General features: G+C 36.2%; 1 long non-coding RNA gene and 1 other non-coding gene across 3 annotated transcripts in view; both read left to right on the top strand.

Annotated features, from left to right (window-relative positions):
- LOC123001477 (uncharacterized) overlaps window positions 1-24,508 on the top strand; it is a 427,451-nt gene that overhangs the window by 127,603 nt on the left and 275,340 nt on the right. The window lies entirely within an intron of this gene.
- On the top strand, window positions 18,178-18,284 carry LOC113261367 (U6 spliceosomal RNA). The gene has a single exon (XR_003318352.1). It is a non-coding gene; the product is annotated as a U6 spliceosomal RNA (small nuclear RNA).

The raw sequence follows: 24,508 nt of genomic DNA, 5'->3' as shown, positions 1-24,508 counted from the left end.
CATTATCTACTCCCAGCATGTTCCAGGGAATCTCTTCTGTATCTACTTCCTCAAAACCTACTTTTCACTAACTACAATGTTAATTATCTGGGAACTTAATTAGAAAGATCAAATATAGAATGCCTCACACTTAAAATTTAAAAGAGTAATTTATAGGGCCCAGTAGAAAAGAACAGTATCAACACTGAACAGATAATAGAATTAAGAAATTTATAGTTTGATCTTTTCACTTGTTAACTTTTTGACTTTGGGTAAATCATTTAAATTCTTTGAGCTTTCGATTTCTTCATCAAATAAAGATAATAAACCTACCTTGTAGGGCTACTATGACCAATGGCAATTCATATGATTTTTCACACAAAGCCTGTTTAATAGTAGGTGCTTGCTAAATATTCCTGCACTCACTATTGAGTCACTGAACTCAAAGGACTAGAGTTCTAAGGATAACATTTCTGATGTTACTTGTAACCAGCAGAGAAGATTAATCTGGTGAGAATGATTGACTACAGGCATTGGTGGGTAGAGTAAGTAAATCTGGGGAGGCTCCTCTAGGCTTTGTTCTATAATTCTATATTTATGTCCATTTAAGTGATCTAACAACCCTATCTAGTTCAGCAATCTTTCACATTTCATGCTTATTTATGTCCTAAAATTATTCTCATGGAAGACAAAACTATGGGATGGGAGGACAGTGAAATAGCATTACCAAAGATTGTTTATGAATAGCTATCCAGTTTAGTTATTCCCATGCTTGGTAATCTCTACAGTGCATCATTGTGACCAGTGATGATGTTTGGGTGCTGCAGAATACAGCTGATGAACACACTTCCTAAGCCTCCCTGTTGCTGAACTCAGCCAAAAAGCTGCACATGAGTCTAAACAGATGTTTCTGTTGTTTAGGCCAATGAAGTTTATAGAGTGCATGTTTATCTTTCAAAAGAGAATGTGGAGAGTTCATTCAGTCTTGAGATCCAATCTTTCCGGAGGTTGGACTGCCTAGTAAATTTGGAACAGAAACTGGATGAGTACATGAAGTCATTTGGGGGCTGTCAGAAAAGATAGTCCTTTACTACTTGGTAGAAAAGAAATAGGACACATGAAAATTGATTTTCCTAAAAATGGCTGATATTTTAAAAGACTGAGCCTGAACAATAGTTTGTATTTTAATATATTTTATGCTGCTTCGATATAACTGATGCCTTAAAAAAAGCCAATTTAGTAGATAATGAAATAAGCACAAAGGATCAAAATTTCCTCCACACATTTCATATTGGAATAAAATTATCTACACAAGGAGAAAAACATCAAGGAAATGAAAATCTCATATATCATTTATGTGAGTCATCTCTCATTTGAAGTGTTGGCCACAGGAAAAGAAGATTGTACTTGTCCAACTAACCATTTGTCTTCTAATAGTTTAACAAAGGAAACAGATATGAAAATAGTCAATTGCAATGCAGTGCTATGAAATATATATAAGCTCTACCTTGGAACATTTGTCTTTTTGTTGCCAAACATCAGATCACCTTCCTATTTTAGAAGAATGCCAACCTAAGTAGGAGGGAGAGCTCTGTTCTTCATTATAAAAACTGAAAAGAATGGACAGTACTCTGAACCTTCTCAGTGAAGAGGGTGGGTATGCTACCCAAGTGTGACTAAAAGCCAGGGCTAGCACCATGTGTATGACCTATGCTCAGAAGAGTCCAGCACTTGGTTTAATGCTCCGCTGTCACTGTCTTGAAATTCTTAATAATTTTTGGATAAGGGATCCCCCATTTTTATTTTGCACTGGGTTCCCCCCATTTAATTTTGCAAATTAGATAGCTGATCCCTCTAAGAGCACTTTTCACTCAACTTGAGAGAATGAAACAAAGTCACATGGGGAGTGGGAAAGGGCTCATAGACCCTGAAGACAGCTGAGGATTCAGGTTGCAACAGTATACCAATTGTACAGAAATGTCCAGAGAGTGCTGGTAACGCTGGCGATAATGGCAGGTATCAAGAAACAACTTTTTAAGAAAATCATTCCAGGGCATGATTTTAACGATGCCTTGACTAACTAGCAATAGCATATGTTTTTATCCTTCCTATTCATTATCTAGGCTAATGTAGTAGACTTCTAGGGCTACTGTAGTGAATAACCACAAGCTGGATGGCTTAAACAATGGAAATGTATTATCTCTCAGTTCGGGAGGCTAGAAGTCTGAAATCAAGGTGTCACAGAGTTGGTTTCTTCCGGAGGCTCTGAAGGAGAATTTGTTACATGCCTCCATTCTTGGCCTCTGGCAGTTGTCAGGAATCCTTGGAATTCTTTGGCTTATTTCTTAGGAGATGCATCATTTCAGTCTCTCCTTCTGTCTTAACATGCACATGGTATTCTCCCCTCTGGGTATGTATCTTTGTGTCCAAATTCCCTTTTTCTTTTTTTTTTAAGGTTTTATTTATTTATTTGACACACAGAGAGAGAGAGAGAGCACAAGCAGGCAGAGTGTCAGGCAGAGGGAGAGGGAGAAGCAGACTACCCGCCGAGCAGGGAGCCTGATATGGGGCTTGATTCCAGGACACTGGGATCATGACCCGAGATGAAGACAGATGCTGAACTGGCTGAGCCACCCAGGCACCCCCAAATTTCCTTTTTCTTAAAAGGATGCCAGTCATATGGGACTTAGAACTCACTGTAACCAAGTATAATCTCATCCTAACTTGATTACATCTGAGAAGACCTTATTTCTAAATAAGGTCATATTACAGTCTTGGGATGGACATAAATTTTTGGAAAACACTATTCAACCTAGTGTAGATACTAACACACTTTTAATAAATTCTTTTTTTATCTAAGTTATCCAGAATCTCATTCTGTTTTTTCCACCATAAACCTTGATAAGTATGAGCATTCTTTGTAGACTTGAGTTGGTTGGGGAATAAAGTATTCTCAGACAAAGTTACATATGAGCTGCACTCTGAATAATAAGTATGAATGAACCAGAAAAAAATAGAGTAGGGTGCTGGCTTTCCATCCTGACATACAAAGGCACAGAAGCTGAAAGAAAGCAATAAGTCCTTTAGATCTTCCTGTACTTAATATGTATGGAGGATTTGGGGAGCTGGTAGCAGAAATGGGAGATTTGGGAACAAGGAACTAAAGAGATCTAAAGGGATGGGACAACAACAGGATCAGCAACTTGAACTTCATCCACTGGCATCAATATATATGTGTTTTGGAAAGGTCCCTCCAACAGCAGGAAAGAAACTGATGCAGAGGGAAATGAAGAGAGGGGAGATTAATGAAAAGAGTTATGTAGTCCAGGAGATAGTATGAATGAAGTCTTGTCTGTGGTGATGGTAACCTGGAGATCGATTGTATCTAGAATCTGTGGGACTGATAAACATCTAGATGTGGAAAATGAGAGAAGTAGAAAGTAAGGATGACTTCAAGGATAGATAAATGGTGTCCTTGTTCTCTGAAATGTTAACTCATTAACTATTAATTAACAAATTAACCATTTCTCAACTATTTTGGAAATGAATCTTTAAAACTTGGCCTATTAACCAATTTCTATTTGGGGCCAGAAAATTCTTTGCTGTGTGTTTGGGAGGGCATATTCTATAAAATTTGGAATGTTTAGTGACATCTCTGGATCTACCCATCACATGCCAGCAGTATTCCTCTACCTCAGTTGTCTCTAGATATTACCAGGTACACCTGGGGGGACAAAATCACCACTGGTTGGAGACTGCCAGGTTCATAGGAGATAGAGTAGGTTTGGGGTAAAGAGAGATGAGTCCACTTTTATACTTTTTAAGTTCATCATGCCTGTGGGGCATCTAACTAGATACAGTGCATTGCAGTTGGAGGGAAGAACCTGGAGCTCACTCTAAAGATCTGGGATGTATGTACAGATTTGAGGATATTAAGCGTACATGTGATAATTGAGACTTGGGTAAAGGCCAGATTGCCCGCAAGGAGTTTAAGAACAGAAGACTATGAAGAGGTACCTAGGATCCCCAACATTTGGAGCTTTTGTAAATTGAAGACAATGAGCTTGTCAAAGTGACCAAGAAGGATAACCCGAGAGTCTTCCTTCTCTATCTCCTCTGTGCCTCTCAACAAATATGTACTTACACAACTTTTCCAATAGTAATTTTTAAACTACAAAAGAAAACAAAAACAAAAACACAAAGAACAAAACAAAACAACAACACCCAAAGAAATGATTTAGGGACCCAAAGCTAGGATTTAAACTAGAGTTTAAAGAGTTTGGTAAATGGCTATAGAAAAAGGATGATATTTCATAGGAACTTCAAATTTTAAAACAATTTTCTAACCTCTTCACTCTGGAAAAAGTATTAGATGAAAAGTTGTAAGAGTCTATCTTTAAATTTGTGGTACCATATTCTCTTTTCTGGACAGATTCTGTGTAATGCTGCCAAAAGTTAAAACTTAAAGTACATTTGACATATTTTAATATTTGTTACCTTTTAAAACTTACATTTAAAAAAAATTAAAATCTCCTAGAGAAATGAGCTACCGGGTAACAGACCCAAACAGAAATTAGCCTTAGAAACTAAAACCACTAATTGATTTCACAAAAATTAACCTTTAAGCAGCATTGTGAGTAAAAAGACCCATTTCTCATTGACTGAATGAATCTTTTATTTTATTGTCCTTTTAAAATCATACAAATCATACATGAATATGTTATTGTTGTAAAAGATTCAAACCACACAGAAATATTTAGAAAAAAACATGAATGTCCCCCTTCTGTGATCTGCCACTCCTCCTGCCTTCCCCTCCTTTCCCTAGATGCAACAATTCTCAACTGTTTGTTGTTCTTCCATCTAGTTCTCTGTGCTAGACACTGAGTGCACACCAGTGAATGTGAAACATTGTTCTGCGACTTGCTTTTTTCCCTTTCCACATCTTGGAGGTATGAAAGAACCTTTAGCACCATATAAACAGAAGAGGTTTTCTTTCAAAATGAGAGAGTGAGCTAATATAATTAAATCAATCCAGGATTTATCACAAAGAATGACAGTAATAATTACACCACTGATCATTCAGCCAGCTGACATAAAGTCTTTGGAACTCATATGCAGGATCACTTTGGTGAAAAGCATGTTGAATTTTGAAGTCTCAATATTTAGACTTGATAACTGCAGAGGCAAAATACTGTCCTTCATCTCACAGCAACAAGAGACCATGAGAGTGACAGTATTCTGTTTTGCTAAAATTATCTTTTTATTATATCAGACATATGTAGAGGTAACATTAATGTCATTGCCTGAGAAGAAAATTCGGGAAACAAGGTGAAATAATTTTTTTCTTCGTAGCAAGAGATACTTAGCCAATTTCTTATTCTCATTATTTTCGTGCCTTACCCTCTTGGGAGAAAGCCTGGGAATATTTCCTAATGAAAAATTAACTTGGCTGAGGAGGAAAGTGTGACGCTGACCTGACAATTTCGTTTGCTCTATAATTCCAGTTCAACTTTTACATGACACAGATGATGCAAAGAAGAGATCTGCAATGAATTCACTTTTTAGTAATCCTATAGGGGCATCTTCTCCAAGACTGTTCTAATTAAACCTGATATTTTTCACCACTGATTTCCTTCTGCAGGCTAATGCTATCTGACAACATTGTTCATCATCTTGATACGAGTGTGGAGTATTTTCCTATCATCAGAGAAAATCGTTCTATTTATTCCACATAGAGTGAGTCTTTCCTAAATTAGAATAACAGTATATTTTATTCTTTGCTGTCATTTATTAGATAAATCCCATGAATAAATTTGCTGTTTGTTTCTGAATAAATTCTTTCTCTGCTATCATTTTCACTTTATTGCTAGTCAGATCTCTCATCTGGGCCCTATTACTCACCTTCTTGGTCATTAAGTTCTTCCTTCTCAATGAAATAAGCTGCTCAGTACCTCTTCCCCAGGCCAGTACTAAATATTCGCATCCAATATTAATGGGAGGATGACTGATTGGGGATTAAAACTCAGAGGTCAGAGTCCCAGTTCCACTCCCCCTTTCCAAACATGTGACTTTTGGGCAACCTATTTGTCAGCTTGTGTTTCTTCCTCCATAAAAACTGGGGAGAATTACTATCTGCACTACCTATATTTATGTGGTTGTTTTGAGGATAAAAAGAAAAAAAAGAAAAAAGAAAGGTCTGTGTAAAAGATCTTTGAAAACCATTGCACATTATACAAAGGCAAATTATTAAAGTGCCAGGCACAGCTTAGGTGCTCAGGGAACCTTCCAAAATGTTAGTTGAATCAATAGCTCCCAGTCACTGTTTGCCTCTCCCAGCAACTTCACAGAGTAAAAGAGACCAGAGCTGGGATGAGTTCCGGGCTTATAACCTTATTCTGTGCCCTTTTCCTAACTTCACCTATCTCAGAGATCAGTCAAAAACTTGCAGATGGGCCTCTGACGATTATGTCTGAGCTGCTGATTTTGCCACTCTGGATGGAGCTGATTGATCCTAGGGTAGACACCTTTCCCCAGCTGAGCTAACCAAGACTCTCCTCTGGGAATTTGATCTTTGCTGGGGAGACAAACTTTCCATATTATTAAAGTGGAATCAATTAATGATTATGACCTAGAGAGAAGCCTCTTGAATCGTTGTTGTTAACATGCCCAGCTTTACTATTGATTCCTTTGCTTCCTAGGTCCTTCCTAGGATTGGATACTCCCTGGGATTCTGTGAGATAAATAGATAAAAAAACAAATAATATGTACCTCATAGGGTTGCACAGTGTGCTTACAACAGTACCTGGAACTCAATAAGCATTCATGAAGTATTAGCTGTTGTTGTTATTATTAAATTACTTTGAATAATACCTGGCATATATAATGAGTTTTTAAGTGATTTTTTTCCAGCTTTATTGAAATATAATTGACATAAAACCTGTAAGTTCAAGGTGTGTAACATGATGATTGACACATTTATTGCAAGATGATAACCAGTGTAGCATTAGCTAACACCTGCATCACAGGAGATAATTACCATTTCTTTTTTGTGTTGAGAATGTTTAAGATATACTCCTGTTAGCTACTTTCAAGCTTATAATAAAATATTGTTAACTATAGTCATTGTGCTTAACGTTAGATATCCAGAAGTTGTCATCTTGTAGCTGGAAGTCTGTGTTCTTTAACTAGCATTTCCGGTTTTCTCTTACCGTCCTCCCTGCTCCTCCCTTCCCCCCACCCCTAGTAACCACCATTCTCGTTTCCATTTCTATGAGTTCAACTTTTTTAGAGACCACATATATGTGAGACCATGCAGTATTTGTCTTTCTTGGTCTAACATTTCATTTAGCAAAATGCCCTCAAATTACATCCATGTTGTTACAAATAGCAGATGCCTTTTGTCATGACTGCATAATATTCCATTGTATGTATATTGATATACATATACATCAATCACATATTCTTTATTCATCTGTTGAAAGACACTTAGATTGTTTTCATATCTTGGCTATTGTGAATAAAACCTCACTAAACATGGGAGTGCAGATATCTGTTTGGGATCCTGTTTTCATTTCATTTCGATATATACCCAGAAGTGTGATTGCTAGATCAAGTGATAGCTTGTATGATCTATTTTTAATTTCCTGAGGAACCTCTGTGCTGTTTTCCATAGTGACAGCACCAGTTTACATTCCCACCAATAGTGCAAAAGGGTTCCCTTTTCTCCATATCCTTGCCAACAGTTGTTATTTCTTGTCTTTTTGATGATACTCAATCTAAAAGGTGTGAGGAGATAGCTCTTCTTTTTCTAGTTGCTTGCTTTCTTTGGTCTTAAATTAGGCATATAACACTATAAATTTTCATTGTAGAACTGTTTTTGCTGTATCCCGTAGTTGTTAGTATATATGTTTCCACTTCCATTTGTCTCAAGATAGTTTTCAATTTCTGTTTTGATTTCTTCTTTGACCCATTGGGCTTTTAGGAGCATGTTGTTTAATCATGTATTTGTGAGTGTTCCAGTTTTCTCTTGAGTTCCAGTTTCATACTATTATGGTCAAAAAAGATGTTTGATATGATTTTAATCTTCTTAAATTTATTAAGACTAATATATGATCTGTCGTGGAGAATGTTCCATATGCACTTGAGAAGAATGTGTCCTCTCCTGCTATTGGATGGAATTTCTATAAATGTCTTTTAAGTCCATCTGGTCTAATGTGTAGTTTAAGTCTAGTGCTTCCTTCTTGATTTTCTGTCTGGATGATCTATCCATTGTTGAAAGTTAGATAATGAAATCCTCTACTATTAATGTATTGCTGCTTATATCTCCCTTCAAATCCATTAATATTTAGATACTTGTGTTGGGTGCATAAGTGTTTACAGACATTATATCCTCTTGGTAAATTAATCCCTTTATTCTTATATAATGACTTCCTTTTTCTCTTGTTTCCCCTATTGTCTTTTGTAAGTGTATCTTCTCTTTTCTTTTGCCTTCCATTTGCATGCAATCTTATTTTTTCATTCCTTCAGTTTCAGTCTGTGTGTATCCTTAAAGGTGAAGTGAGTCTCTTATAGGCAGCATATAGGTGGGTCTTATTTTTTAAATTAATTTAGCCATTGTATGTCTGTTGGAGAATTTAGTCTGTTTACATTTAAAGGCATTATTAATAGCTATGAGCTTACTACTTCTATTTTGTTAATTGTTTTCTTATTGTTTTATAATTCCTTTGTTCCTTTCTTCTCATTTGTTCTCTTCCTTTTTGATTTGGTGATTTTCTGAAGTGATATGCCTTCGTTACTTTCTCTTTATTTTTCGTATATCTACCATAGGCTTTTTCTTTGTGGTTATCATGGGAATTGCATAAAATATATCTATAACACTCTATTTTAAGCAGATAAAAATTTAACTTAAAATGTATATAAAAGTGCTACACACCCACATTTTATATACATTTGTTATTATTATGTTCAGTTAGCCAACATATAGCACATCATTAGTATTTTATGTAGTATTCAACTATTTATTAGTTGCATTAAACACCCAGTGCTCATCACAATGCATGCCTTCCTTAATACCCATCACCTGGTTACCCCATTCCACAACCCCCCTCTCTTCTGTAACCCTCAGTTTGGTTCCTGGAGTCCAGAGACTCTCATGGCTTGTCTCCCTCTCTGATTTCTTCCCATTCAGTTTTTCCTCCCTTCCTCTGTGGTCCTCTGCACTACTCCTTATGTTCCACATATGAGTGAAACCATATGATAATTGTCTTTCTCTGCTTGACTTATTTTACTTAGCATAATACCCTCCAGTTCCATCCATGTTGATGCAAATGTTGGGTATTCATCCTTTCTGATGGCTGAGTAATATTCCATTGTATATATAAACCACATCTTCTTTATCCATTCATCTGTTGAAGGACATCTCAGCTCCTTCCACAGTTTGGCTACTGTGGACATTGCTGCTATGAACATTGGGGTACATATGCCCCTTCTTTTCACTACATATGTATCTTTGGGGTAAATACCTAGTGGTGCAATTGCTGGGTCATAGGGTACCTCTATTTTTAATGTCTTGAGGAACCTCCATACTGTTTTCCAGAGTGGTTGTACCAGCCTGCATTCCCACCAACAGAGTAAGAGGGTTCCCCTTTCTCCACATCCTCTCCAACATTTGTTGTTTCTTGCCTTGTCAATTTTTGCCATTCTAACTGGTATAAGGTGGTATCTCTTTGTGGTTTTGATTTGTATTTCCCTGAGGGCTAGTGATGTTGAACATTTTTTCATGTGTCTGTTAGCCATGTATGTCTTCTTTGGAGAAGTGTCTTTTATGTGTTCTGCCCATTTCTTGACTGGATTATTTGTTTTTTGGGTGTTGAGTTTGATAAGTTCTTTATAGATCTTGGATACCAGCCCTTTATCTGTAATGTCATTTACAAAGATCTTCTCCCATTCCGTGGGTTGCCTCTTAGTTTTGTTGACTGTTTCCTTTGTGCAGAAACTTTTTATCCTGATAAGGTCTCAAAAGTTCATTTTTGCTTTTGTTTCCCTTGCCTTTGGAGACCTGTCTTGAAAGAAGTTGCTGTGGCCAATGTTGAAGAGGTTACTGCCAATGTTCTCTTCTAGGATTTTGATGGATTCCTGTATCACTTTGAGGTCTTTCATCCATTTTGAGTTTATCTTTGTGCATGGTGTAAGAGAATGGTCCAGCTTAATTCTTCTACACGTGGCTGTCCAATTTTCCCAACACCATTTGTTGAAAAGACTGCCTTTTTTTCCCATTGGATATTCTTTTTTGCTTTGTCAAAGATTAGTTGATCATAGAGTTGAGGGTCAATTTCTGGGTTCTCTATTCTGTTCCACTGATCTATGTGTTTGTTTTTGTGCCAGTACCATGCTCTCTTGATGATCACAGCTTTGTAATATAGCTTGAAGTCAGGCATCATGATGGCCCCAGCTTTGGTTTTCTTTTTCAACATTCCCCTGGCAATCAGGGTCTTTTCTGGTTCCATACACATTTTAGGATTGTTTGTTCCATACATATTTTAGGATTGTTTGTTTAGGATTGTCTGTGAAAAATGTCAATGGTATTTTGATAAGGATTGCATTGAAAATGTAGATTGCTCTGGGCAACACAGACATTTTAACAATGTTTATTTTTCCAATCCATGAGCATGGAATGATTTTCCATCTCTTTGTGTCTTCCTCAATTTCTTTCATAAGTGTTCTGTAGTTTCTAGAGTATAGATCCCTTACCTCTTCAGTTAGGTTTATTCCTAGGTATCTTATGGTTTTTGGTGCTATTGTAAGTGGAATCAATTCCTTAATTTCTCTTTGTTCAGTTACATTGTTAGTGTATGGAAATGCAACTGATTTCTGTGCATTGATTTTGTATCCTGCCAGATTGCTGAATTGCTGTATGAGTTCTGGTAATTTGGGGGTGCAGTCTTTTGGGTTTTCCACATAAAGTATCATGTCATCTGTGAAGGGAAAGAGTTTGACTTATTCTTTCCAATTTGAATGGCTTTTTTTTCTTTTTGTTGTCTGATTGCTGATGCTAGGACTTCTAGTACTATGTTGAACAATAATGGTGGTAGTGGGCATCTCTGTCTTGTTCCTGACCTTAAGGGAAAAGCTCTGTTTTTCCCCATTATGAATGATATTCACTGTGGCCTTTTCATAGATGGCTTTTATGATATTGATGTATGATCCCTCTATCCTATACTTTGAACAGTTTTTTTTTTTAAGGTTTTTATTTATTTATTTGACAGAGACAGAGACAGCCAGCGAGAGAGGGAACACAAGCAGGGGGAGTGGGAGAGGAAGAAGCAGGCTCCCAGTGGAGGAGCCTGATGTGGGGCTCGATCCCAGAATGCCGGGATCATGCCCTGAGCCGAAGGCAGCCGCTTAACGACTGAGCCACCCAGGCGCCCTTGAACAGTTTTAATCAAGAAAGGATGCTGTGTTTTGTCAAATTCTTTTTCTGCATCAATTGAGAGGATCATATGGTTCTTGTCCTTTCTTTTATTAATGTAGTATATCACATTAATTGATTTGTGGATGTAGAACCTCCCTTGTATCCCAGGAATAAATCCCATCTGGTCGTGGTAAATAATCCTTTTAATGTACTGTTGGATCCTATTGCACATTTTATATTTTGACATCACAATTTACATCTTTTTACATTGTGTATCCATTCACAAATCATTGTAGTTATGGTTATTTTTGACATTTTTCTCTTTTGACATGTATACACTAGAGTTACAAGTCATCTACCCACCATCATCACAATATTAGAGTATTCTGAATTTAACTACATTTTTCTTTATCACTGAGTTTTATATTTTTATGTGTTTTCCTGTTACCAGTTAGCATCTTTCATTTCAGCTTGAAGTACTCACTTTAACATTCTTTGTAAGACTAGTCTAGTAGGTGAACTCCTCAGCTTTTACTTGTCTGAAAAATTCTTTTTTTTAAAAAAGATTTTATTTATTTATTTATTTCCCAGAGAGAGAGAATGGCAGGCAGAAGGAGAAGTAGGCTCCCTGCTGAGCAATGAGCCCAATGTGGGACTCAGTCTCAGGACCCTGAGATCATGACCTGAGCCAAAGGCAGACGCTTAACCGACTGAGCCACCCAGGTGTCCCGGTCTGGAAAATTCTTTACCTCTCCTTCAATTTTGAAGGACAGTTTTGCCAGGTAGAGTATTCTTAGTTGGTAGTTTTTTCCTTTCAGCACTTCGACTACGTCACTCACTCCCTTCTGGCCTGCAAAGTTTCTGCTAAAAAACTACCGATAGTCTTATGTAACAAGTGCTTTCCACTTCTTGCTTTTAAGATTCTTCTTTAGTCTTTAACTTTTGACACTTTGCATACAATGTGTCTTGTTGTGTGTCTCTTTGGATTTTTTTTTTTTTTTTTAAGTTTTCTGGGTCTGGATGTCTATTTCTCCATGTTTAGAAAAGGTTTCAGCCATTGTTTCTTTGAAAAAGCTTTCTGACCCTTTCTTTCTTTGATTCTCCTTCTGGGACCTCTGTGATGTGTATATTGGTCCTCTGGATGGTATTTCAAAAGTCTCTTAAGCTATCTTCACTATTTTTACTTCTCTTTTTAAATTTTTCACTTCTCAGATTAGATGAATTTCACTGCTTAGTCTTCCAGTTCACTGATTTTTTCTTCTGTTTCATCTAGTCTGCTATTAAACCTGAATCCCTCTATTGCATTTTTCAGTTCGGTTAATGTAGTCTTCAGCTCTGTGTTTGTTTGGTACTTTTTCATATTTTCTATCTCTTCTTTGAAATTTTCACTTTGTTCATGCATAATTCTCCTGACCTCTGTGGGCATTATCTTTGTTATTTTGCATTCTCTATTAAGTAAAGCACCTATCTCCATTTTATTAAGGTCTGTTTCTGGAATTTTATTTTGTTATTTTGTTTGAAATATAGCTCCCTACTTCTTTATTTTTCTTGACTCTCTGTGTTGGTTTCTGCTCATTAGATAAAGTAACCACCTCTCTCAGTCTTGACAGAGTTCTCTTGGGTAGAAGCAATCTCAATCAGTCTAACCTGATTTTCATTTTCTCTTACACCCTTGTGAATGCCCAAGTTGCCTTCATTGTTCTAGCTGCCTCTCAGTATTTGAGGGTGTGCCCAGACCCATCAGTGTCCTAAAGGGGAGGATCGCAGTTAGTAATGCCAGTTGATTGGAAGCTGGAACCTCAGACAGCAGCAGGAAAGTATGTAATTAAGTCCCTTCCTGGGAGAAACTGGAAGGTAGCATTTTTGCTACTCTTCCTGTGTTTGGCCCAGTTGTAAAGCCATGGGAGGGGTGCAGGGTGTTTCTGTATCCATTGAGAATTGCTCTTTTTGTTTGCTCTAGTCCTGTGGTACTCATGAATGTGTCTTGGCTGTCAGAGCCAAGTGTTCCCAGGGCCTGTGCCCTGGGCAGCAACTAGAAAATGTGGGGTACCAGATGTGTGAACAACTTTTTCTAGGGAAATACTGGCTACTTGAAGTGGGCTAGAGGGACAGGACAGAGATGTCCACAGGCTTCCCTGGTCTCTAGGGATGATGTCATTCAGGCCTGAGATGTGTGTGCTAAATTAGAAACTTGATCCTTGGGCAGCAGCTTTGAAAGTATGCAAATAGACCTCTTTCAGGGAAAGACTGGGAGATGGGTGTTTCTGTTTGTTCTTTCTGCTCTGAGCTCTGGGAGGATAGCCAATTAAGAACTGATTCTTTGTTTGCTACAGTCCTGTTGGATTCCTGAATGCAATCCCTAATGGCTATCAGAGCCAGGCAATCCAGGATCCCAATCCTCAGATGGCAACCACTGAAGCTGGGGTACGATGTGTGCACAAGCTCCTTTTATGGAGATACTGGTGATTTGGAGTGGGCTAGAGGGAGAAGGCAGAGATGTCCACTTGGCTTCCCTGGTCTCCAGGGAGGATGGCAGTGAGTTCCTAGATGTGTGCTAAGTTAGAAGCCCTATTCTCAGCAAGTAGCTTTTAATATATGCAGATACACCTTTTTCAGGAAAAGATTGGGAAAATGGAGGGATGGCATTTTTTTTGCTGCTCCCTACACTGAGCCCTGGGGAGATAGCCATGATGAGTCCTTTAGAGCCCATTAAGAACTGTTCCTTTTTATCCTTTAGGATCCTATAATCTTGTGGGCCTTGTAGATGCAAGCTCCATTGGTTTTCAGAGCTAGAAGTTTTGGGGTCCATCCCTCAGGTGCAAGTCTTAAAAGTTAGGGTGTTGGATATAGGGTCTAAACTCTTCACTCCTCAGGGAGAAACTGGGAGTTGGGAATTTCCTCCTGATTGTGTGGTTGCTGTGCCAGGGGTAGGGTTTAGAGTGAGTGTGTCTTGGCCTTTCCTACCCATTTCTTTATGGGTGCTTTTTTGTTCATCTGATATATAGGAGTCACTCAGTTTCTGGATTTCTTTCAGGGGGAATTGCTCAATGCATAGCCATACATTTGGTGTGTCTGTAGGAGGAGGGGACTTCAGACCTCCTACGTTGCCATCTTGAACTGGATCCACAAATCGAATGTTAGTTATTATTAATAGTACTCAACTATATAGCTGTTTTGAGAAATAAAGTAATTAGTTAATGCATGTAATTTACTTAGTATAGTATAGTAATAGTATAGAGTATATTAGTACATAGTATAGTATAGTAATTATAGTTGTGCCCATTAACTATTAGGGCTATGCATTTTTCTGTTAACTTACCAACATGTCATGTTACCAAATTCTGAAATATTTGCCAATAAGATTTTATTAGCTCATTGCTTTAATTTGTATTTCCTTGATTACTACTGAGAAACACTTTTGTTTATTTAGTTTATTGGGTCTTTGTATTTCCTCTTTTGTAAACTGCCTGCTTTCTTTTTGTTTGGTTTTTTTTTTTTTTTTTCTATTGATTTAGAAAGTCTGGTTTTCTACTGGGAGTAATGGAGAATTCCTTGAGAAGACTGAGAATGTTGCTTTCTCTTTTAGACCCACAACTTTTGGGTGTATAAGAGTGACAATGAATTATTTTAGAACAATATTTCAAATTAGAATTTTAACAAGTTCTTAATTATAAATTTTAAACAGTGTTATTCAAAGTTGGGTCATCAGCATCAGCCTCACTGAGAAGGACTTTTCCGATATGTGCATTCTAACGTCCTCTCCAGACCACTGTATCAGGAGCTCTAGGGGTGGAGCCCAGCTAGCTGTGTTTTAGTTTAGTAAGCTCCCATGTGATTGAGAAGCACTAAACTAGACCATTCAAAGATTCTTATAATCATGATAAGATTATAATTATGTTTGTCTTCTATTAGTTAGTAGTGTTAACATTTAAAAATTTTATTGGTATACACAACAACTTGGATGAATCTCAAAGGAATTATATGGAGTGAAAAAAGTCATTCCCACACATAGTGTATGTTTACATTTATATAACATTCTTGAAATGACAAAATTATATATAGAGAGAACAGATTAATTGTTGCCAGGAGTTGGGGAGGTTAGAGTGTGGTAAAAAGCTGGAAGGTGGGGGTGATAATAAAAGGAAATAATCAGGAATTCTTGTGCTGTTGGAACTGTTCTGTATCTTGACTGTGGTGGATACACAAACTTACACGTATGATAAAATTGCTTAGAACTGAATACTCAACTAGTATATACAAACACACACACGCATACAAATGAGTGCAAATAAAACTGGCGATACCTGAATAAGATCAGTGTATTGCATCTGTGTCAATATTCTGGTTGTGATATGATACTACAGATGTGTAAGATGTTACCACTGGGAAAAATTGGGTAGAGAATAGAAAGGTTCTCTTTGTAATCTTACAATTTACATCGAGAAAACTAATTCTACAATTATCTGAAAATTAAAAGCTCATTAAAAAACAACAAAAGTTTTATTAGGTTTAACTGTTACGAATTCCTCCAAATATTGGTAAGAAACTGGGAAAACAGATTATTGCCATTTTCACTCTGAATTTGGCAAATTGTTTCAGTTATTTTAGTAATATGTTTAAAGAATGAAAAACAAACAAACACATGAACAAACAAACGTGCTGGAAGAAGAACATTTAATTTCCTATTGAAAAAATTGAGAAAAAAATACCGTTTTTAAACAAAGCATTAATTCTTCAAACAATGTATCTCTAATCTTCCAATCTTGTATTAATTATCCCTAGATAAAGTAATAAGAAATCTGTAAAATACAGAAAGGCTTAAAGAGGAAAAAATAGCACATATTTTAATTTTTAACTTTTAACATTTATGGTTAGGTCCATTTCTATTTGAATGACAATCCTTCTTGGAGAAATAAAAACATAACTGAAACACAGTAGAGGGCAATTTCTACAAAACAGACATGAAAAGAGCCATGGGAACTCAATTACAGATGGGAGCAGTTTTCAAGTAATTACAAAATAATATTGCTCAATAATCCCAAACACCTAAATGCTCACACCACTAATTAAAGATTCCAAGAGAATGTGTTTGTGAATCTTTGGTAAAGCATTGCGATTTTCATATTGACACAATTTCCCATTTAACCATCCCAAAATACTCCAGGCTACCTATTTCATTTCTTTTTCTCCCCAGAAGTCATCTGGGAGGTTTTATGATGTACCTATATTAATCCATTTATTTTGTCCTCTTCCTGGAACTTTGATCTGAGTACTATTGATTTTGATTCATTGGCTAACAGTTTTAGACATTGATTGGACATTTGTTTCAGGCTTGGACAATACTCATTAACACAAACTTTTCATTTGTGAAATATTAAAACAGCCAGAAAATGTTGAAAGATAAAAGAAAGATGGAATTGTTTATATTCTATTTGTAGTCTTCATTTCCTCTATTTGGCTGGCTTATTCATGGATTGACCAGGGTAGGTTTCATTCCATCCAATATCCTCTTTCACCTGGGACTTCAGAGCTAACATAAAAATTTAGCAAGACTGTTAGTAGAATTTATCATATTTAGAATTCTTAAAATGCAGTTATTAACTTCAAAAGTTGTTTAGTAATGTTCACAAGTTAAACTCATTTAATTTATATGTATTCAATATGTGATTTACTGTTGTTTATTTCTATTCATCTATTTGTGTCACCTAGTGTCCTGGAGGGTAGGAGTGGATTGCTGTCTTAAAGATGGATAGTTGGTGAATATAACATAGAAACTGGAAGAAACATGAGTTGGTAGCTTTGCTTTGGGATGAATTTCCTCAGTTGGATTCTATTCTCAGAAAATTTTTAGAAACACATTTATGTGCTGTGTAGTTTAAGGGAAACTGCACTGCAGTAGTTACTCAAACAGTAAGAATATCCCTATATCCTTGAAATTTGAGACCAACTTTTATTTGTAAGTCTGTGTGTTTTTCCCTGTATTTTGGAAATCTCTTCATTCTTCAGCAACAGGAAAGTTCCTAACATGGGTTTTGACCTCTTTTCAAAACTGTAGGGAGAGAAGCAGTGTTTTATATTTCCTGGATACTGAGTCATACCATACCAAGTTCCAGTGCCAAAAATCCACACTACACTCACTCCCCTTAACCAGTCTCTCCAAAAAGGGCTCCTGCAAGTATAATTTATGGTGCTTCAGCAGTGATACAACAAATGCTGGACTGAGTTCAGAAACAAGGGTCAAATGATAACAATGAGAGCAAACAATTTCAGATTGTTTTACTTGCAGCTGACTACCAGGCTGCTGGAGAGAATGTATATCTGGAAGAACTAAACAGTCAGCCTTCCTAAGCCAGCCTTCCTTTTTTGTATGTGTGTATGTATTCATTCATTCATTCATTCATTCATTCATTTAAAAGGACAACACTTGATACTTCGGAGAAAAATCTAACATGTTTCCATCGTCCTCCTAAAATGTTCAGTTATAAAAGCTGGGAAAGAGCTCCTTTTTGTCATAGATTTCCAAGGAGTGGTAAGACTCAATTTCATGAGCTGATTAAAAAGCATTAAATATTTGTGGTCAAGGATAGACCTGATGATGCTTCACTACTGATGTTAGGCTGCTCTGTGTTTGTGCTGTCACACAAAGGTGCAGTACGGTTTTCATTCTATTGTGTCAAAAATAATAGGTATTTTATATGTTGCTGTGCTGCATTATTACTCATCATTATTTATCACCATTTGAATAGTCCTCATTTTTAACTAATGTAGTCTTTAAAATTCATTAACAAGTGCTCACTTTAGCAGTACATATACTAAAATTGGAACAATATGAAGAAGATTAGCCTGGCCCCTGTGCAAGGATGACATGTAAATTCATGAGGAGTTCCATATTTTTAAAAAAGCCTTAAACAAAAGTAAAGTAACATGTTGAAAGGGAAAAAGATAAAGGCTCACATCTTATTTGTTTGGAAATCTTAGATATTCTAGATGATAGAAATATCTTAAATATTAAAAAAACTCTTACGTTACTAGTCTTAAAGTTGAAAAAGAAAATATATTTATATGTATCCATACTTATATGAAATAAAAAGAAAATAGTCATTATATGACCTTTATCTTTGGTCCAGTTTCTGACAGCATGAATCACACTCTTTCCAGTTAGGGCAGCTCTTCTATTCTACTTCAGGCAGAATTTTCACAGGCTTCTCTCTTATCTAAGCCTGTCTAAGAACCTTGCCTCTATTTCTGTTATTTCATCTAATTTGGGAGAGAAGCAGGGTTAAAAACAAACAAAAAGCTGCCAAAGAAATAATAAAGCTTTTGTCTTTTTCCTGAATTGGAACATTCCTACCCACTAAAATATAAATTAAAATGCAATGAGTCATCCTTTTCCATCATTTGCATGAGTACCACACCTGTTGTCTACCTTTGCAAGAAAGGTCACTTGCTGAGAATAATGATTCATGCTGCCCGCCCCTCTTCAAGGACTTTCTCTATGCTCACCAATAGCATCCATAAAATTAATTCTACCTGGCATTTCCTTTAGTCTAGGTTCTAGAAATCACTAGACCTATGCTGCCTCTGACCAAAGATCCTCTTACCTGACTTAAACTCTCCTGAGTAACTCAGGCATGTGATGATGACCCCAAGTATCCTAGAAGGGGCCCTGGAATTCAATATGTGTAAAGCAAACCACATTTGGTTTGTTAGCAATAGAAAAGGCAGCCATCATGCAGCATCATTCATTCTCTGTCAAAAGAAAGTGAATTTCTTCTATTATTGTTTATAGTCATTCAATGTTGTGATATATTTACATTTTTAAAATTTGTTTCTTTGAAAACCATTAAAAACTGTGGAGAAATAACAATAGTTATCATGCAGTATATGGCCACTACTGTGTTAAATGCTTTAATTAATGGTCATATTTGACCTCACCCAAAAATATACTTGCTACAATCTCCATTTTTTTTCAGAGGTAGGACCTGAAGTTTAGACATTAAATAATTTATCATCATGCAGTTAATAAAACTGGAGGACTAACTTGATTCAAAGACTTTTATTCTCCAAAATCTGTGTTCTTTTCCACTTTGCTGTACCACCTCAAGAAAAAAATTCTACTAATTCTGAATCTGCTTAACAGAATTTGTGATAATTTAATCACGGCAATCATGTACCTTTGTGCTCTGAGGAAAAATCTGTTAATTCAACAAATATTTACTAAGTGAGAGTTATGTACCAATTGATTCCTTTTTCCCATATGTTCCTCAAATATTTGTCAATTTTATTAATGTGAAAACTGTTTTGGAAGATAATACTCATTTCCCAAGTGAATATCAAAGACAGTGTTTTCGTCTGCTGCCAATTGTTATAACATTGAGCCTATTAGAAATCTTTAATGCATTGTTTCTTCTTTCAGGCTTGAGTTCGAATATGATGTAATAAACACTTCTTTGCAGAAGTCTTTTTAAAGACCATAATTCCAAGTCATCACCAAAAGATAAAGTCATCACTATTGAAATATTTTGAAACTTAACTAAACACTGAGATTTTATAATAGTTTTAAAATAAAATAAATGGATATTTGGCTTGAAAATCCCCTAACCAGATAAACATATTTAAACCATGTAAACAAAAACTAAATCTAATTTATTTCATGAACATAACCAAAATTTAGGTTATTTCTTATAAATGTATTGCTCTGATAACCATAAAAGAAACTTAGGCCATTTTCCTAAAATGGTGTAAAATAATCACTTTTAACCAATCCTCTGCCATCTAGAAACCCCCATTGTGATAACTGATCATTATGAAGGTTAAAACACTTCCTCATTTTCACTCTACAAGCCATCCTGCGATGTCAGACCTCTGAGCTTTAATACACATTGGTTTGAAGGCTCCTAGTTTTTAAGCTGTTATGTGCACAATAAACTCTTAATAAACACTATTTTACTGATCTGGTTTTAATTTTTACTGTTTTTGGATATTTGACAGTTTCTGGTGTCAAAAGTGGGATACAAAGATGACCCTTTCAAAGACTCTGAGCTGATGATCAATCATGTGCTTGTATACATGGAATTCATTGTACTTACTGCTTTCTTGCTAATTGCAGAGTTAGAGGGTAATTTTCTCTTAGGTCTAAGTCAGAATTCTCTGACTTTACTGTGTATATCTGCATTATGTTTTTTGAAGCTCTTGGTAAGTCACACTTCAGTCCATAAGGGGAGAAAACTCAGGATTCCCTGGGTTTTGGGGCAAGAGTTAAATCACTACCCCCCATTGATTTGTCATTTTAAGGAATCTAAAGGCAAAGGTAATTCCGCCTGTTCTAAAACTTCTCGCCTCCCTCAGAAATTCCTACTTCCTATGTAAACACTATAGACCAGGATCTTGAGCCTTAGTTACAAAATGAGTGAACTTTTGGATAATTTGGAACTATAGTGACCATTTTGGGAAAACTTTAACCCAGATAAGATACCTCACATTAAGGGGCACTCTTGAAAAGAGGGTCCCAGACCTTTTGGACACTACAAATGCATTCTTTGATTGGTATGCATAAGTTTCTTTCTTTTTTAAGATTGATTGATTGATTGATTGATTGATATTTCCCTTTCCTCTTCTCCCATTTTGCCTATGCCCTCTATTCCCTCCCCTTTGGCAACCATTCTCATACACTGTTAGTAGAAATATAAATTGATACAGCTACTGTATCAAAACAGTTTGGAGGGTCCTCAAAAAATTAAAAATAGAAATATTATATGATCCAATAATTCCCTTACTGGGTATTTACTCAAAGAAAAAGAAAACCTAAATTGAAAAGATATATGTACCCATTTGTTTATTACAATATTACTTAAAATACCCAAGACATGGAAGCAACCTAAGTGTCCATCAACAGACAAATTAAAAGGAAGATATGTTATATATTGGAATATTATGTAACCATAACAAGGATGAAATTATGCCATTTGTGACAACATGGATAGACCTAGAGGGTATTGTGCTAAGTGAAATAAGTCAGACTGAAAAAGACAAATACCATGTGATTTCACTCATATGTGGACTCTAAACAAAACAAAACAAAACAACAAATGAATAAACAAATTAAAAGAAGAATTAGACCTATAAATACAGAGAACAAACTGACATCGGCCCTAGCAACATTTTTCTAGAGATGTCTCCTAAGGCGAAAACAAAAGCATCTTTTGTCATTTTTCACAAACTTCCCCAAAGCAATTTCTAAATGAAATCTTTTTGACCTCAAATTAACTTTGGAATATTCTAAAGGCTCCCTGCAAGATCTCAAAGATTCGCTCTGTCTCCTGTAAAAAGAGAAATAATAATTTATTTTGGCTTATTTGACATATTAAATTACATGGAAAACATCATCAAATTTATATGGGCATATATTATTAATATAAGTGTTCCAGAATGTATATGAATCTCCTAGAAATCTGGTATGTGTTGGTATTATACTATCAGTCATAATTCCAGTTATTATTTTTAAATACTGTATATCATAAAAATAATCATATTTCCTTGTCAATTTGGTGAACTCTCACCACATCTTTAACCATGGCTATTTTTAAGACTTGTCACTCACAGACAGTTATTTTTTTACCCCTGATTCTTGCCTGAAAGCACTGACAAGCAACTACGGGCAAAAATGCTGCACCTTCAAAAAGGTTTATGGAAAAGACCATGAAGATTGCTCTGGAATACAGGTTTCTAATAACTTGAAGATCATAACATTGAACTGAGTAAGAATTTCTAGAACTCTAATGGAAAAAATGATTGATTCGTAAAATTGCTAAATCAATATCAAGAAAAACAAGAATTACATGGGACTGAATGAACTGATGACTTATGACTTTGTTTGAAAGATTACTTGTACTTTAATGTTTTGTTCTCCAAATTTAAAGAATTCCTTTTTCCCTTATTTTTAAAGCTCTCTATAACTTACAACAATTTGGTATAGTGTATCTTTGCAAAACAAAGGTTGAAACATTTTTTTCTCTCTTTCTGATCCCTCCAAAGTCCAGAAACTCTTATTATTATTATTTTATGAGAATATAGGTATTTACAGAAGTTCAAATATACTCTGTTCACTTTGTGGACACAATTGGGCAAGTCCTTAACTTGGCTCCTCAGCCTAAAGAGAATTTTAAAGCTCTGATCTGAGATTCATTATTACCTGACAATTTTATTTTTATTTTTATTTTTTTAAAGATTTATTTATTTATTTATTTGACAGAGAGAGAGAGAGAGAGACAGCCAGCGAGAGAGGGAACACAAGTGGGGGAGTGGGAGAGGAAGAAGCAGGCTCTCAGCGGAAGAGCCTGATGTGGGGCTCGATCCCAGAACGCTGGGATCACGCCCTGAGCCGAAGGCAGACGCTTAACGACTGTGCCACCCAGGCGCCCCTACCTGACAATTTTAAAGACCAAAGGTTAGCTTTATGGAGCTACTTAATTGGTAATATCCAAAGCTTTGACTGGAATATCATGTTGAGAATATGCATAGAATCACTATTCTTGCTACATATAAATGTAAATAATCAGACCACATTTAATGACACTATACTTATTTTACAAACTAGTCTCACTGTAATTATCTTTGATAAAAATGGAATGACTATAAAAATTGTTTCAATAGAGAACTGTAGTATACCCTTTTTCTTTTCTTTTTTTAAATTAAACTTTATATTTTTTAAATAATTTTTATTTTGTTATATTACTCACCTTACAGTACATCCCGTTTTTGATACACTGTTCCATGATTCATTATTTGCGTATAACACCCAGTGCACCATGTAATATGTACCCTCCTTAATACCCATCACCAACCTATTCCAATCCCCCACCCCCCTCCCCTCTGAAGCCCTCAGTTTGTTTCCCAGAGTCCACAGTCTCTCATGGTTCATTCCCCCTTCTGTTTACTCCCCCTTCATTCTTCCCTTCCTTCTCCTACTGATCTTCCTGCTATTTCTTATGTTCCATAAATGAGTGAAATCATATGATAGTTGTCTTTCTCTGCTTGACTTATTTCACTTAGCATAATCTCCTCCAGTCCCGTCGATGTTGCTGCAAATGTTCTGTAGTCATTCTTTCTGATGGCTTAGTAATATTCCATTGTATATATGGACCACATCTTCTTAATCCAGTCATCTATTGAAGGGCATCTCAGCTCCTTCCACAATTTAGCTATTGTGGACAATGCTGCTATGAACACTGGGGTGCATATGGCCCTTCTCTTCAACATCTGTATCTTTGGGGCAAATACCCAGTAGTGCAATTGCTGGATCATAGGGTAGCTCAATTTTTAACTTTTTAAGGGACCTCCACACTGTTTTCCAAAGTGGTTCTACCAACTTGCATTCCCACCAACAGTGTAAGAGGGTTCCCCTTTCTCCACATCCTCTCCAACATTTGTTGTTTCCTGCCTTGTCAATTTTGCCATTCTAACTGGTGTAAGGTGGTATCTCAGTGTGGTTTTGATTTGAATTTCCCTGATGGCTAATGATTTTGAACATTTTTTCATGTGTCTGTTAGCCATTTGTATGTCTTCATTGGAAAAGTGTCTGTTCATATCTTCTGCCCATTTTTTTGATTTGATTATTTGTTTCCCATGTGTTGAGTTTGAGAAGTTCTTTGTAGATCTCGGATACTAGCCTTTTATCTGCTGTGCATTTGCAAATCTCTTTTCCCATTCTGTGGGCTGCCTCTTAGTTTTTTTGACTGTTTCCTTGGCTGTGCAGAAGCTTTTAATCTTGATGAAGTCCCATAAGTTCATTTATCTTTTGTTTCCCTTGCCTTTGGAGATGTGTCATGAAAAAGGTTGCTGTGGGCAGTGTCAAAGAGGTTGCTGCCTATGCTGTCCTCTAGGATTTTGATGGATTCCTGTCTCACATCGAGGTCTTTCATCCATTTGGAGTTTATCTTTGTGTATGGTGTGAGAGAGTGGTCAAGTTTCATTCTTTTGCATGTAGCTGTCCACTTTTCCCAGCACCATTTATTGAAGAGACTGTCTTTTTTCCACTGGATGTTTTTTCCCACTTTGTCAAAGATTAGTTGCCCAAAGAGCCGAGGGTCCATTTCTGGGTTCTCTCTTCTGTTCCATTGG

This window comes from Ursus arctos, unplaced genomic scaffold (assembly GCF_023065955.2).
Source record: "Ursus arctos isolate Adak ecotype North America unplaced genomic scaffold, UrsArc2.0 scaffold_29, whole genome shotgun sequence".
Lineage (NCBI taxonomy): Eukaryota > Metazoa > Chordata > Mammalia > Carnivora > Ursidae > Ursus > Ursus arctos.
The sequence above is the reverse complement of the archived record's forward strand: the minus strand, read 5'-3'. Positions and strand labels throughout refer to the sequence as shown.